The following is a 13,678-nucleotide window of genomic DNA, read 5'->3' as shown; positions in this document are numbered from 1 at the left end:
CCTCGATGCTTTAGATCTTTAGAATAGGTTTTGGCGGCAACAGATTGGCGCCATTTGTCGGAAACAAAAATATAATCTTTCCTTTATTTCTCTTGAAGCGATTGACAGTCAAAGTAACGCTCGTGGGTCAGCCTTCTTCGATCTTGTCACGACTGTTATACGCAATCCTTTTCTGTATCACTACTTCTAGAAGAAGCGGCTGTCCATGCCCCTCTCTCCTCTCTATTATACCTCTCTATCAGCATCACCACCACTTTGCGACTCCTCGTCACCTTGAGATAGCTCTTGGCCACCTGCAACGCTTGATCTCAACAGGAACCTCACCATTGGCACCTCGGGACTCGCCACTACCTTGCACCCACTAGCGACCCTCCGTGTCACTCTGATTTTCTTTAGGAGTGTGCCACCGTCCCCTTCCACCCGCATCACTAGCCACTCGCAACCTCCTTTTCTTTTCTTTTTTCTAACTACTTTTGAAACATAATGCTGATATTATGTCTCTATGGTTTATTTTACTTGGGACCCCATCCTCTAACTTTTTTAAAATCAACTTCGATGGCAGTGCGAAGAGCAGGAGTCAAGAAGCAGGCTTTACGATATTTATGGTAGCACGAAACTTTTCCCTCTTTGATACAACGGTCTCATTAACTGAATTGAGAGCTGTATGATATCTTATAGGTGGATCATGTCATATTGTCAGGGGACTCCGGAACAATCATTTCCAAGAACACCATATAAATACAAAATCAGCAACCTAATCATTTTTTGATGATGGATTTTGGAGGCTTCAATCGAGCATCACTTCATGTGTTGCAAAGCATGTTTTTAGGAAAACTAATGGAATAAGTTTCTATATGGCCGATTATACACTACAAGAAAAGTAAGATTTTCCGACGCTTTTTTTCCGACGCTATGGAGAAGCGTCCTAAAAGTTTAGTTCAGCGCCTGACTTTGCCGACGCTTATAAAAAGCGTTGGTACATTTTGAGAATCGACGACGCTTTAGAGCGTCGGCAAAAGTCTAGACCTAAGACGACGCTTATAAGCGTCGTCAAAGGCCAAATCCCTTCAAAACCGCTCGCTTCCCTCCCGATGCCCTAGCTGATCCTGCGCCGACATAATCCCTTAAAAATCTCTCCTCTCCCTCATCTGAAGAGCGGATCCGCGGAAGACGATGGAGGGCGCCTCGGAGGAGCTCGAGCGTTGAAGCCGCTACCTCAGCTCCCGATGAGAGAGGAGCGGAAGATAATGGAGGGCGCCTTGGAGGAGCTCGAGCGCCGAAGCCGCTACCTCAGCTCCCTCATCCAGCGCACCAAGCTCAAGCCCAACGGCGAGCCGAAGAAGAGTCGCCAGCAGCCGGCGAAGCCCGACAAGGAGAAGCATCGCCCCACCGTCAGCGGCGGGAGAAGAAGGAGGAGGAAAGGGATGGGGTTGTCGATAGCGGCGAGGATGATGCGCAGGAGCAGTGGCAGAACGTGCGGGTGAGGGCTCGCGCTAGCCCTCAAGAAGGCACGCTATCTCCCCCTCCTCTATTTCTTAGATTCGTTTTTTCCGCAGGAATTTGCTAGCCAGCTTTTACCTCCGCTTCCCAAACCCTAATCCTCCGTGGGGACGGAGAGTGTTACATTTCCCTTTATTGCGTACTAAGGCACGTAGGCTTTTTTCAGCCTTGAGGTTTTTTTTTTGTGGGGACTCTGTTTCTTTGTTTTTCGGTTACTAATTATGTTCGCATTAGCAGCTGAGGATGGAATTGGTTACTAATCAAGTGGCTCGGAGGTAGCTGGAGAAGGAGATCGTGAGAGAGGAGAGGGAGTTGGGTCCTCTCCAGAGAAAGAAGGGGAGCCAGAGAGCTGAGAGAGAGAGGCTCTTCATTTCTGAGAGAGACTCTCCTCTCTCGGCAGGAGCCGCAGGACATCTCCCATCGGGGCTGGGGCGCGACTCGCGAGGGCGAACCGGCGAAGAACGCTTCTCGCGCCGGCAGGTGGAAGTAGCTATTCTTGGCCTCTTGGGCGAAGCCCCCGCCGGCTCCTCTTCCCGTAGGCCCCCGCCGGCGACTTCTTCTCCCAGTCCATTGGAGTGTGTTCTGATTCTTTATGGAAAAATAATTTTTTTTTTAAATTTAAGGCTAACGGTGACGCTTTTAAGCGTTGGTTTTGGTACCTTTAGCGATGCTTAAAAGCGTCGTCAAAAATCAACCTTTTACGACGCGTTTCAAAAGCGTCGGGACAAATTTTTCCCACTCAGATATAGGCAACGCTTCGGCGACGTTTTGCATAGCGTGCGGTGGGTCTTTACCGATGCTTATAAGCGTCGGCAAAAGATGTAAAAAACGTCAGGAAAGATCAATTTTTTTGTAGTGTATAGTGGCTCGAAGCTACGGGAGATCTTCTCTGTTTTACCGGATTGTCTTCAGAATATTTTGGTATCTGATGCGAGTGGATGTATTTATTCAAGAGATTTAAAGCGGGCAATATAATAAATTATAACATATAAAATATTGAATAGCCAAATTTGTATTGCATAGCAATAAATTTTAATTGTGGTATAGCATATTAATTCTATTATTATTAATATTTAAAAAATTAATTATATAAAAAAATTAAAAAAATATATTAAACAAATAAAATTTCGGGGGATAGCCCATGAACGAGATAGCCAAATGAACAGGACACTTCCAATTGCGAAGCGGTCTCAATTACTCCGTTCATACGCGCGTTTCTTTAAGGCGGCCTTTTTTTTTTTTTTTCGCAAAGTTAAGGCGGCCTTATTCATTCCAGTTCGTACTCTCGAACCCCGGCCTGTTTTCCCGCTTCCCCTCGTCTCGCTCTCATCTTCACCCCCTTCCCCTCCCCTCCATACCCTAGAACCCCCAATCTCCTCCTTCAAAATCCACCAAACTCCTCTGCGAGACCCTAGCTTTGCCATCCCATCTCCGCCCTTGTTCTCTCTCTCCTCCAAACCCTATATCCCCCAATCTCCTCCTCCCAAACTCCTTTCCAAAACCTTAGCTCTCCGGTCCCATCTCCGCCCTCGTTCTCTCCCTCTTTGGTGTCCTAGACATGGACATGCCGAGCGCCTTGGACATATACCTCGATGACATAAATCAAGAAGAACAAGAAGTCCTCCGCTGGAAAATCCCGCGGCCCGGGACGAGGATCCGGCCCCGGCCCCGCTCGCCTGGGAACCGCACCGCTCCTTATTCCGTCGGGAAGGTACGATTAGGATTCCCCCATTCCGGCCGGACTCTAGATCTCCGCCGGCTATAGCATCGCGGTCTTCTCTTCTTGAATCCAGGGTCTCTAACTTGATATCCGATCCATGCTTCGAATTCGGCATGGCAGCACGATATGTACCCGAGTCAGATGAGGGGTTTTCCGGCGTCGGCGGCTAGGGAATCAGCTATAGAGACGGGAACCAAGCTCTACATATCCAACTTGCACTACGGGGGTCTCCAACGAGGACATCAAGGTTGTTATCTTTGATTTGGTTTATTTATTAAACTTTGTGATACTTCTGTCAGGGTCTGTAGTTCTTTCTTGTCTATTCTTTCAAATTTTATTTTATTTTTTTGGGGCCAAAAAGTTCCATGTTGTGTTTGGAGATATTTTCCATGTTATGTTAATTCAACCCTGACATCTGTTTGACAACTGACATATTGGATAGATTCTAAAGAACTCTGTTCTGTAATTTTCTTTAGGGGCTCTTTTGGATTTTCTTCCCTTTAATATGTTAAAGGAGGATAGCGTTCCAGAAAATTTAACACCCAAGGTATACAAAAAGTTCAAGATCTTATTCAATATATATCTTAAGTAAAAGACTCGATTCTTGACTTCTATATCTGTGGGCCCGGAGTGAGTAACCTGTTGGACGGTTACTTTTTCTGCTCTTCTGTTAGCTACACCTTGGTCATAGATTTGGTGCATGATCATTCGTGCTTGGTATACCCTGATCTTTCTTGTTTGGTATAGCATGTTGGATCATCTGAATGCTTCTTTGGCTTAATAGCATTGCACTTGGTATGGTCAAAATATAAATGCAGGAAGAATGTTAGAGATTACTATGTTCCTATAGCCACCATTACAAGGATAAGGTATCAGGAGTTTTCAAATAGAAGATTGGGGGATGGGAGGATTTAACAGCATCAGATTGAAAGTATCAACCTTAAGATATCATTGTCCACTCAGGGTCATGCATACGTCCATGGACTGATTAAACTAGTTTGCGAGTGGGGTGTGTGTGTGAGGGGGGCCCTTGTTTCCCACGAATATGGAAAGGAGAATAAGAAAAAATAGAGGAACAGCAAGGAGAAATTAAGAGAGATGGAGACAGGTTTCTTGGATATTCATTGTGTTAGTTTGCTGCACAGAAGTCGAGATGCATGCTACAAACATATTCCCCTGTCAACATGGGTAGTTCTGTGAAATTAGACGTAAAATCAGGCTGCAATGCAAGCAAGCTCTTTTAGATTCATGTCATGCCGTTAGGTCACCTCACCTTTCTATCCCAGCTTGACATGATATTATATGGCATCCATGGAACAACTTCAATCTTTTCTGTAGGCTGTGCATTGGTAGTGTTGCAGATTGTATACAAGCTTGAGGATCTCCTCAACTGTAGAAGTACTTGGGACGAGTTCTTTATTCCTCAGGAAAATCTGTTGAGTGCTTCTATTATTGGATCAGATCTCTCAATCCTTCCTTTTATTTCTCTTGATGTCTTGTCAAGAGGAAAAAATCTTATGTCTTGTCAAGAGGAAAATATCTTTCTTTATTAAACTTGCCTGTTTGGTTGTCTAAAATTTTATTAATCTGGTCCAGGAACCCTTTTCAGAGGTTGGCGATCTGAGGCGCTACTCAATTAATTATGATGGGAGTCAAAAACCCAAGGTATTTCCTTCAACTTGGCCTTGGACTGTAGTTTTAATATTTCATTAGTTTTTCCTCATATTTTGAAAATGTTGTTCTTAAGGGAACAGCAGAAGTTGTCTTTTCAAGGAGAGGAGATGCTTTAGCAGCTGTAAAAAGATACAACAATGTGCTACTCGATGGCAAGCCGATGAAAATAGAGATTGTCAGAACAAATACTGCAACGCCACCTGTTGTGTCTCATGTTTCGTGTGAGGGCTATTGGAAAACTCAATGGTGTTTTGAAAAGGTTTGAGATTTTTGTCTTTATGAGATGCATGCCATGTAACTAGTTCATTGTTTATTGTTGCTTATTGCTTGTGAGATGGGTTGCTTTTATTTTAGGTCTACTTATTAGCAGAAATTGCCTCAGTTAAGCAACTGTATGACATGCATCATCTTGTTGTCTTAAAAAATATTACCTTTCTATATTGCCCTCAACGATTAACAAATTCCCGTTTCCATAATATTTTAAAATACCAATATGTTTTTCTGATTTGATTGCAACTTTTATGATAGGCATGAAATGATGTTACAATATTTACATGTTTAACCTTGTTATATTCCAACTTGATTTTTTAGAGAAAAATATATGTTGATCCCCTCAAGTTTTGGTGGGAAACATTTAGACACTAAAACTTTAAAAATTCTCATTTAGACCCTTGGAATTATTTTATTATGTCAATGTAGTCTAGTCTTCCGTCCCTATTAGATAGCATTATTGTGTGGCCATTATGTGAGATTTAATAAACTCTTTTGTTCCCGAAATACCAAATATCCTTCTCTTATGCATAAAAGATTCTTTAATTATTTATTTTATTTCATCCTCGTTGACTTTGAAGCTTCTGAACTGACCTCCTCCCACCACCACCACCAGCACCTCCTCCTCTTGCAAATAGAGGCCCTCAACTACTTCGGCCTTTCCCACCACTGTTGCCCACTCTGATTCCTCTCCAAACCGTCATCCTTCTCCCCTCATAGGCTATCCAAGCCTTTCTCGCCTTTCCTCGAGCTAGAAGCTCGCTGTCATCCTATCGCTGTCGTTGTCGCTGCCTCCGCCATGCCATCAATAACCCAATACCACTGTGAATCGTGAGACCACATTCCTCTCTGACATCTCTGAAGCAATCCAAAATCCTTATAAGTCTCTTTCGAACCATACATACCAACACAGCTATTCAAGATATTCGTTTAATGATTTTCTTCTCTAAATGAAAGAAATGGCGGGCAGATTTTAAATTTCTCTCGAAATAGAAGTTGGATTTCTTTGATTCGAGAGCATGCTTTTTGGAAATAGCAACTGGGCCCTTCTAGACGTTCCATCTCTTTATACATATAATGCATTTTTGTACCACCCATCTCATAGTACTTTATCTCTAATAAGAAAAGCTCAACAAAGCAATTTGCAAATGCAACTTGAGTGTATATGCGAAAATGCTGTTGTTCCAAAACACTTTATAAGAAGGTGAGGCGAAGTGCCATTGTGTTCAAATTCCAAATCCTTGACTCCTCTTGTAATTTTCATTCGCCAACTAATAAAATTTGTATCTTTAACCATTGATTATACCAACTATTTACTATTAGGCCTTTGGGACATATCCGACTTGCTTAAGGTGCTGCCCAACCTATGAAGCATTTTGAAATTTTTTTCGGTATGTGGGTGTGTTCTATTTCAACTGTAAACTCACAGACTGTATTATTGAGCTAAATCTGATCGGACCTTTTTGGCTCATGTGCCCCTAAGCCCTTTATTTGAATCCTTGCCTTAGCCACACCATCATAGCGGCCATCTGCTACATAGATATTTGACAAGATGACTTAATTCCCAAGATCTGAGTGTAAACCATCTGTAAATAGGATCATAAATAGAACCATGAAGGGTGGCGTACCTGAATCCATGGATTTTCTGAATGATCGAGCTTCGTTTCTCCCTCTTGGCCCCTGTTCAAACACCCGGAGATGGAGTCCAATTTTCTGTGTTCGCGTTATGGGCAGAGGGTGAGACCCCTTCGAATATCCTACCATCAAGGATATTATTCTTCCACTTCTCTAGGAGTCAGTTACGGTAATCATTCTGTAACTGACCATGTTGTGGTCATGTGGGTCAAAACCCAACACTGAGGGCACCAATTTGACCAGCCAAGATGCTTACAATTGCAGCAGCATCTGGTTCGGAACCTACAACTTCCATATGATCTAACAACCATGTAACCTTCTTTGCTAGGCTTTCTTAACATACCTTGATATCATTATGATCCAAGTGACTAAGTTCTTGATGGACAACTGATCGAACAAAACAGCCTCACCATGTCCCCATGTCACCCATCTTACAGTAACCCGATACCACCATGTACCATGAGACAACATTTCTCCCCAACATCCTCTCAAACAATTTGAAAGCCTCATCCATCTATCCGGCTTTTGCATGCCCATCCACTAGAGTGTTCCAACTCAGTGTATCCCTCTCGTGCATCTTGTTAAAAAGGCAGCATGGCTCCTTCAGATCCCTAACTCTCACTAACCCGAGAATCATAGAATTCCAGGAGATGATATCTCTGTTGCATCAAAAATCCACCAATACCAGATCTATAGTACAAGTCAATGGGCGAGTTTGGGACAAAAATTATATGCAACATGAGGGGCTTTTGAACAAAGTTTTCTAGTTGGCAAAGTTAACGAGGAGTCTATGAACTTGGGCTTGGATTTGCTTGACATGGTGGAGTTTGGAGCACTGGTGGACGTTAGCGAGCTTATGCTTGAAGAGACAATGGTGGGAGATTCATCTGGAGGATCAGTTGGAGCCAGTTGTAGGTCCTGGAGAGACAATGGAGCTTGTTGTCAATCACGGTGATGCCAAGGAGGCCACATGCATTGCAGGAGAGGCAGAGGAGGTCGACAATGGCATGGATGTTGGACAACTGGAGGGTGTGAGAGCCGAGGAGGTGACCAGGGCCACTGATCTCTTGGTGGGTATGATGGAGGGAAGATTGGAAGGCAGCAACACCAGAGCGGATGGTGGAGAGGGAGGACTGTGTGTTGCAGAGTGGATGTGAGGAGGGCATCGAGCATGATGGCAATTGAGAGAGATAGAAGACTTTGCAAATAGCCATCAGATAGAAGGGTGTTTTAGTCTTTTAGGATTGTTCGTTACGGCATCAGCGGTAGAAAATGGACTCGACTATATTGACACAATAAAATAATTTTTGGGTTCTAACTGAAAACTATAAGTTTTGGTGGCTAAGTGTCTAAAACTTGAGGGGGCCAAAATGTATTTTTTTCCAATTCTTTTACTGTAACTGCTATTGTGATACTAACAGTCAATAAAAAAGTACATGAAAGTCTTCTTATATCAAGGTTTGAAATTTAACAAAAGGTTTAAGCATGTAATGTGAAAGAATAGCACTATGTCTGTCTAATTTTCTTGCATTAGAACAGATGATGACCATAACCAAGGCCTAATAAAAAATCAAGATGCCAAACCTTAGCCTAAAGGATCAACAGATTAGCGTGTTTCTTTATAGGCATAATAGAGGCTTCAACAATTAGTTCCCATGTTTGAATCTTTTGGTTGTATAATAAATTAGTGTCCAAGATTAAAATGGTTTAGCTTCTTTATATTCCAGCTTGTCATCTCCCATATACAAGCTTGACAGGCATGTTATGCAGAACATTGTCATGATTAATGAATCATTTATATGATAAGTATTGACAAAGCATATGACACCTCATTTTTCAATCCTAGAATTTTATTTTTGATATTTTGGAGATATAATATAATCAATCTTGCAAATCTTCAAAGGTTTTTCCCCCCACCATCGGTTTTGTCATGCCCACATGTTAGTTTGTGGTTTAAAACTTTAAATATTTAAGGTTGCCTGTTAAGAGATGCTAAAAGTTTATGATGTGCTTGTGTTCTCATTTTTCTATAGCATTCAAATGAAAATACATTGACTTTAATAGTAGTTTGCCCTTTGCTAATATGTATTGAGATTTCTACCATGGTATGCAGCAAACGAATAAATTGGTTTCCTTAATATTCTGATTTTGTTAATTACTCATTTGCTAGTTATATTGACGTTGCATTTGCTATCTCTGTACTAACATTAATGAGTCTGCTATTCCTAGTAACTAGGTTGAGGACTGCAAGTCTTTACATGTTCCATGTGCACCAAAACCATGCCCTCCTAATATGAAGGCCCCCCAATATTTTATCTGATGTATAATTTACAGGTGCATGATACTGTGTACTTCTGGAGGGGTGTAAGTCGTTTTTGCCTGTAGTTTTCTACAAAGGATCCTTTTTCAAATCTGAATTGCAAATCTAAGATAACCCATTTGATACTTGTCAAAATTTATCTTCATATACGAATTCATATTGCTTGGATCTTAATGTTCCTTGAAGAAACATCATAGAAGGTAGCACATGTTCTTTTTGGAAAAAGATTTAGAATTCGAATATGCACGCTTGTGGATGCACTCTGAGAATTAAGGTAGCCTCAGAATTCATTTCTTTTCTTTTGAATTGAACAACATGTATTTGAGATAACATGTTATAGTATTTGAAGTATAAAAGTATGTATATGATTGCCTATGTTTTTATTGTTTTCTGTAAAGACTAAATACTTCAACAATTGAAGGCTAAGAAAATAAAAAATGTTTTTTTTTTTGCTTATTTCAAGATGTTTTTAATTTGTACTCCTCATAGCATATCTTCTCACTCAGAGATTGAAAAATTGTTTCTTACATGTAGACATGGAATTGGACATGTTACTCGCAGTCTAATTTTAATGCTTCCTAGCTTACAATGGTAGACGATAACATAGTGATGAGGAGCACATAGTACATCACATAATAGTTACATTCTATGAATGACGATTGCAAACATCAACTAAGGTTTTTAAAATCTCTATGTCAGAGCAATCTAAGTAGGTTACTGAATACCGATATAATCGATTTATCTTGGCCAAGGTGGAAAATTAAGAGGGATTTGACAGAATTGATATTACTCTGATATTTTGGTAAATGTTGAAACATCGGCCAATATATGGTGAAAACATAATAGAAAATCCTGTTAAGGGCCTATTTGTATGATTGGGCTGAAAATCCTATTGGATTCGTGGATTGGGCTAGTACAACCAGCAAAATTATAGGATTATAGGTTGGGTTAGCCCTATATTCTTAAGTATCCATGAATAGTTTTGTAGTGGGCTGGCCCGGATCCTATTGAGAGAAAAGAAACCTGATATTTCAAAATATAATTGAAATGTTTGTCATTTTCATGAGCAACAGAAACTTATTCTTGAAAGGGATACCGATATCGTCTTGGCCAATATATCGAGGTATATAGGCTTACATCAGGAGAGATAATACTGGCCGATGTTTCTATTATATTGGTGAGCGGCTGATACAAAATGTTACCTTGGTTGACACAAAGACCTTAACTACATGTATACAAATATACCGCTTTCTCACATTACATGCCTTTTTTTATTATTGAAGCAAGTTTTTGATATTTTGAATAAGTTTGGTTAAAGATACTCAGAATCTTAAAAATTAGACATTAGTTAAAACAAGATTTGATGGGAAAACCTAAACATGTTTTGGTAGGCAGTAAAACACAACTTGATTAATATCAAAAGATGAAGAGGATTACAAGGAACAAGCACTTGTACTCTTGTAAGGGAAAAGGAAAGGTGTAAAGATTCACAACTAAATTTCCTCTCGAGAAACATTATTTTAGACAAATAGATTATATTCTGCTAGCAAATTTGTCTATCAATTGATTTCCTTCAACCTTTAGAATCTAGGTAATTAATATATGGTACTACTGGTTCGGTTTAATTTCCCATCTCAGAACTGTCTTTTCTATTTCTGCAAACAATGCTGTTCAAAATTTTACTGTGTAGCAATCCCCATTTCTGATTTTTGCGTGATTCATTAACATGTTTCTGTCATGGTTACGTGCTTGCTATGGCAATGAAAGGCTCATCTATCTTAGAAGCAGGATAGCTACATTTTGAAGTCAAACTCGTTCCTGATCTCCCTTCAGTATTCCCTATCCACATTCCCTGTGCCACTCTTACCATTTCTTGTGCAATTTGGCCTTTGAACAATAAAAAGAACTGTATGTCTCTGCAATTAAATTTCACCACTGTACATGATTCTACAGCTAGTTTTTAGGATCTCACCTGTTGGTTTTTCGCAGGGAATTTACCTATAATTGAATTTCTCATACTTCTAGATATTTGAGTGATGTGTAACTAATTTGCTAGTATAATATAAAGCTTTGACCATGTTTAGGGCCGTCCAGTATTTACTCTTCATTTTATTTGAATTGTTTTAGAATTAATTTCATCCTGTTGATCACTTCATGCCTAAGGCGCGCAGTTTTTAATCATAATTGTTTATTTTTATATGACATTTTTTTAATTTATTTATGAGCAGTAAAAGTTCAATACAGTGAGGTTAGTTTACTTTTAAACTGGAAAATAGTTTGGATTGAAACGTAGGCTGTATTCCCCTTCTGTAGGAATTCTTGAAGACACTTGGAATCTTGTTCTTGTGTAATAAATCAGTGCCAGTGAGTTAATTAAGAAACAACAATGGGCAGGGAGAAATCCTTAACCACCATACTGTAGCTTACAGCATTTAGTTCTCGAGTATGCTTTGCAAAAAACAGCATATAGAGTTTGAGGAGGTCCATAGCCTGTTTTATCATTTGACTGGAGTCTGGATTATTTATGGCATGACATTTGCAAAACTATGATTTTGTTGTGACATTAGACCAATACACCTTGAAAACATCTTTTCGGTGATCTTTGGAGGAAATTCTTGGCCTCTGGTAAATGCTGATGCTTCACCTTACTAGATTCCTAAGGATACTAAGATATCCAAATTGATTGTGTTTTGCTTGCTTCCTTAGTTGAAATGTTCTGAACAAGCATTGGATCAATTCTGCCATCTCGTTTCTCACATTTTGTTTATCCCTTAAAATTTAAATTTTGCTTGTATTGGCATGATAATTTAACAGTGCACCAGGAAGGGGCTCCACAGGATGGCCACGAGGTGGTGGCCGTGGTCAAGGTAAAGGCCGCAATGAGCCGATATCTGCTGCAGAGCTTGATCCTGATCTGGAGAAGTACCATTCAGAGGTGATGCAAATTAATTGAAATCTCTTACCTGGATTTTATGTGCTCCAGTTGCTTGCTCAATGCTGCTCAATAGTTTTCTACTACTCTGTATGGAAGGGAAACCACTCTTAAGATTAGTACTTCACTGTTTTATGGGGCTTAGATTTTCTTATTGTTACTGCTCCTTTTGATTTCAGCATGCTACTTGGATTAAGTGGACATCCGGTGACTGCCCTCAAGGAGCAGTCCATTTGGCTGGTTTAGTTTTTTACTCTCTTTCACTAATGCTGCTCAGATTCCATCCTGCATTGGTAGTGCAAGCTGTTCAAGTCAGCTGCAGAAGGGAAACTGCAGTGCTTGAGCATATGCAATCCTAGTTTCACATTCTGAATTATTGCACAGGCCGAACTGGTTGAAGGTATGTGTCTTATTTCTTAATTATCTATCTGCCTAATGCTGAATAATGTTACTGAATTATCCACTTGATAAATGATTGTCGCCCTGTAAATCTGTTATTTTTTCCTTTTTGTTTCTCTTGAGCACTGAAACTTGCTTTAACCACAATAATATTAATATGCCATGCAGTTGCAGCCTAAAAAAAATGTATTGCATTGTTTTGCAGGTGGTTGGTGACAGATGTCTACCCCTAGTGTTTTCGGTTCTTTTTGAGGCTGCTACTTAGTTGATGGGATGTCAGGTTCCTTCACCCAGCTAAACCAAAAATTTTCTTTCGGCTGCTTCTGATTTGTCTTCCAAGTAGTATCAGTATCCATGAATATTGAAAATACTTATGATGGTGCATCAGATGTATTTAGAATTGCGCATCAACTGGAAGCAGGTTGATGCTTGTGGACTGAGGCAGAGCATAGGGTGCCAAAAGTGTCTAAACCAAAAATTATCTGGGGCTGCTGTTGATTTCTGGTAGCGTTAATGCCTGAAAATATGCGTGATGGTACATCATATATCATTAGAATTGTGCATCAACTGAAAGCAGGTTGGTGCTTCCGTATGGTGCCTGAATCAAAAAATATATGTGGGCTGCTGTGGATTTCCAGCTGTATCTGTGCCCATGAATTTTGGGAACATGCATGATCGTGCATCGGGTAGCATTAGAATTGTGTCAACTGCAAGCAGGCTGATGCTTGCGGTCTCGGTTCGTGGAGTGAGGCTGAGCTTACGATGTTAGAGGTGCATTACCATGTTGGTTTTGCTTGCTAAGGAATTAACTCAGTGGTATCATACCTGCATGGTTTTGCTTGCTTTGAGACTCTGTATGAAGCAGTTTATAAGGTATTTGCTGTACCGTTTCATTGACGGTGCTATCATGAGAAATGGTGCTCATGATGAGACAAAATGTTTAATTACTCGTATTGGTTTTACTCGACCGGTTGCAAGAACCGTGTATATTGGAGGAAATGTAATTAATCATATCAGGTCTCTAAACCCAGGAGTGATTCTTTGCAGTTCAGTGTAACTAATTTTTTTCATTTTGGTTTTTTTTTCTCCTTTTTTTTTTTCTTTGGAGACCTGAAGCCTATCTAGTTTGCCTCCACGGTCCTAAGGCAAAACAAACCGAATTTTGGACTGTACGTTTACCAGTAAGCTTTGGATGTATGTAAGTATCTGGTTGACTCATGAAATCAAA

At 40.3% G+C, this 13,678-nt stretch overlaps 1 long non-coding RNA gene and 1 pseudogene across 2 annotated transcripts; both read left to right on the top strand.

Annotated features, from left to right (window-relative positions):
• Positions 1 to 84: 84 nt before the first annotated feature.
• Positions 85 to 1,836, top strand: LOC149752945 (uncharacterized). The gene is made up of 2 exons (XR_016396113.1): positions 85 to 1,508; positions 1,738 to 1,836. It is a non-coding gene; the product is annotated as an uncharacterized LOC149752945 (long non-coding RNA).
• A 1,400-nt stretch (positions 1,837 to 3,236) lies between these two features.
• LOC103703434 (THO complex subunit 4A-like) lies at positions 3,237 to 13,494 on the top strand (annotated as a pseudogene). Its single transcript, XR_015967719.2, has 6 exons — positions 3,237 to 3,467; positions 4,817 to 4,885; positions 4,968 to 5,153; positions 11,942 to 12,054; positions 12,231 to 12,451; positions 12,656 to 13,494. The product of XR_015967719.2 is annotated as a THO complex subunit 4A-like (transcript).
• The last annotated feature ends 184 nt before the right edge of the window (positions 13,495 to 13,678 follow it).

The sequence above is a fragment of the Phoenix dactylifera genome, chromosome 8, assembly GCF_051530095.1.
Source record: "Phoenix dactylifera cultivar Ajwa chromosome 8, Ajwa_hap1_PhDact_Kaust_v1.1, whole genome shotgun sequence".
Lineage (NCBI taxonomy): Eukaryota > Viridiplantae > Streptophyta > Magnoliopsida > Arecales > Arecaceae > Phoenix > Phoenix dactylifera.
The sequence above is the reverse complement of the archived record's forward strand: the minus strand, read 5'-3'. Positions and strand labels throughout refer to the sequence as shown.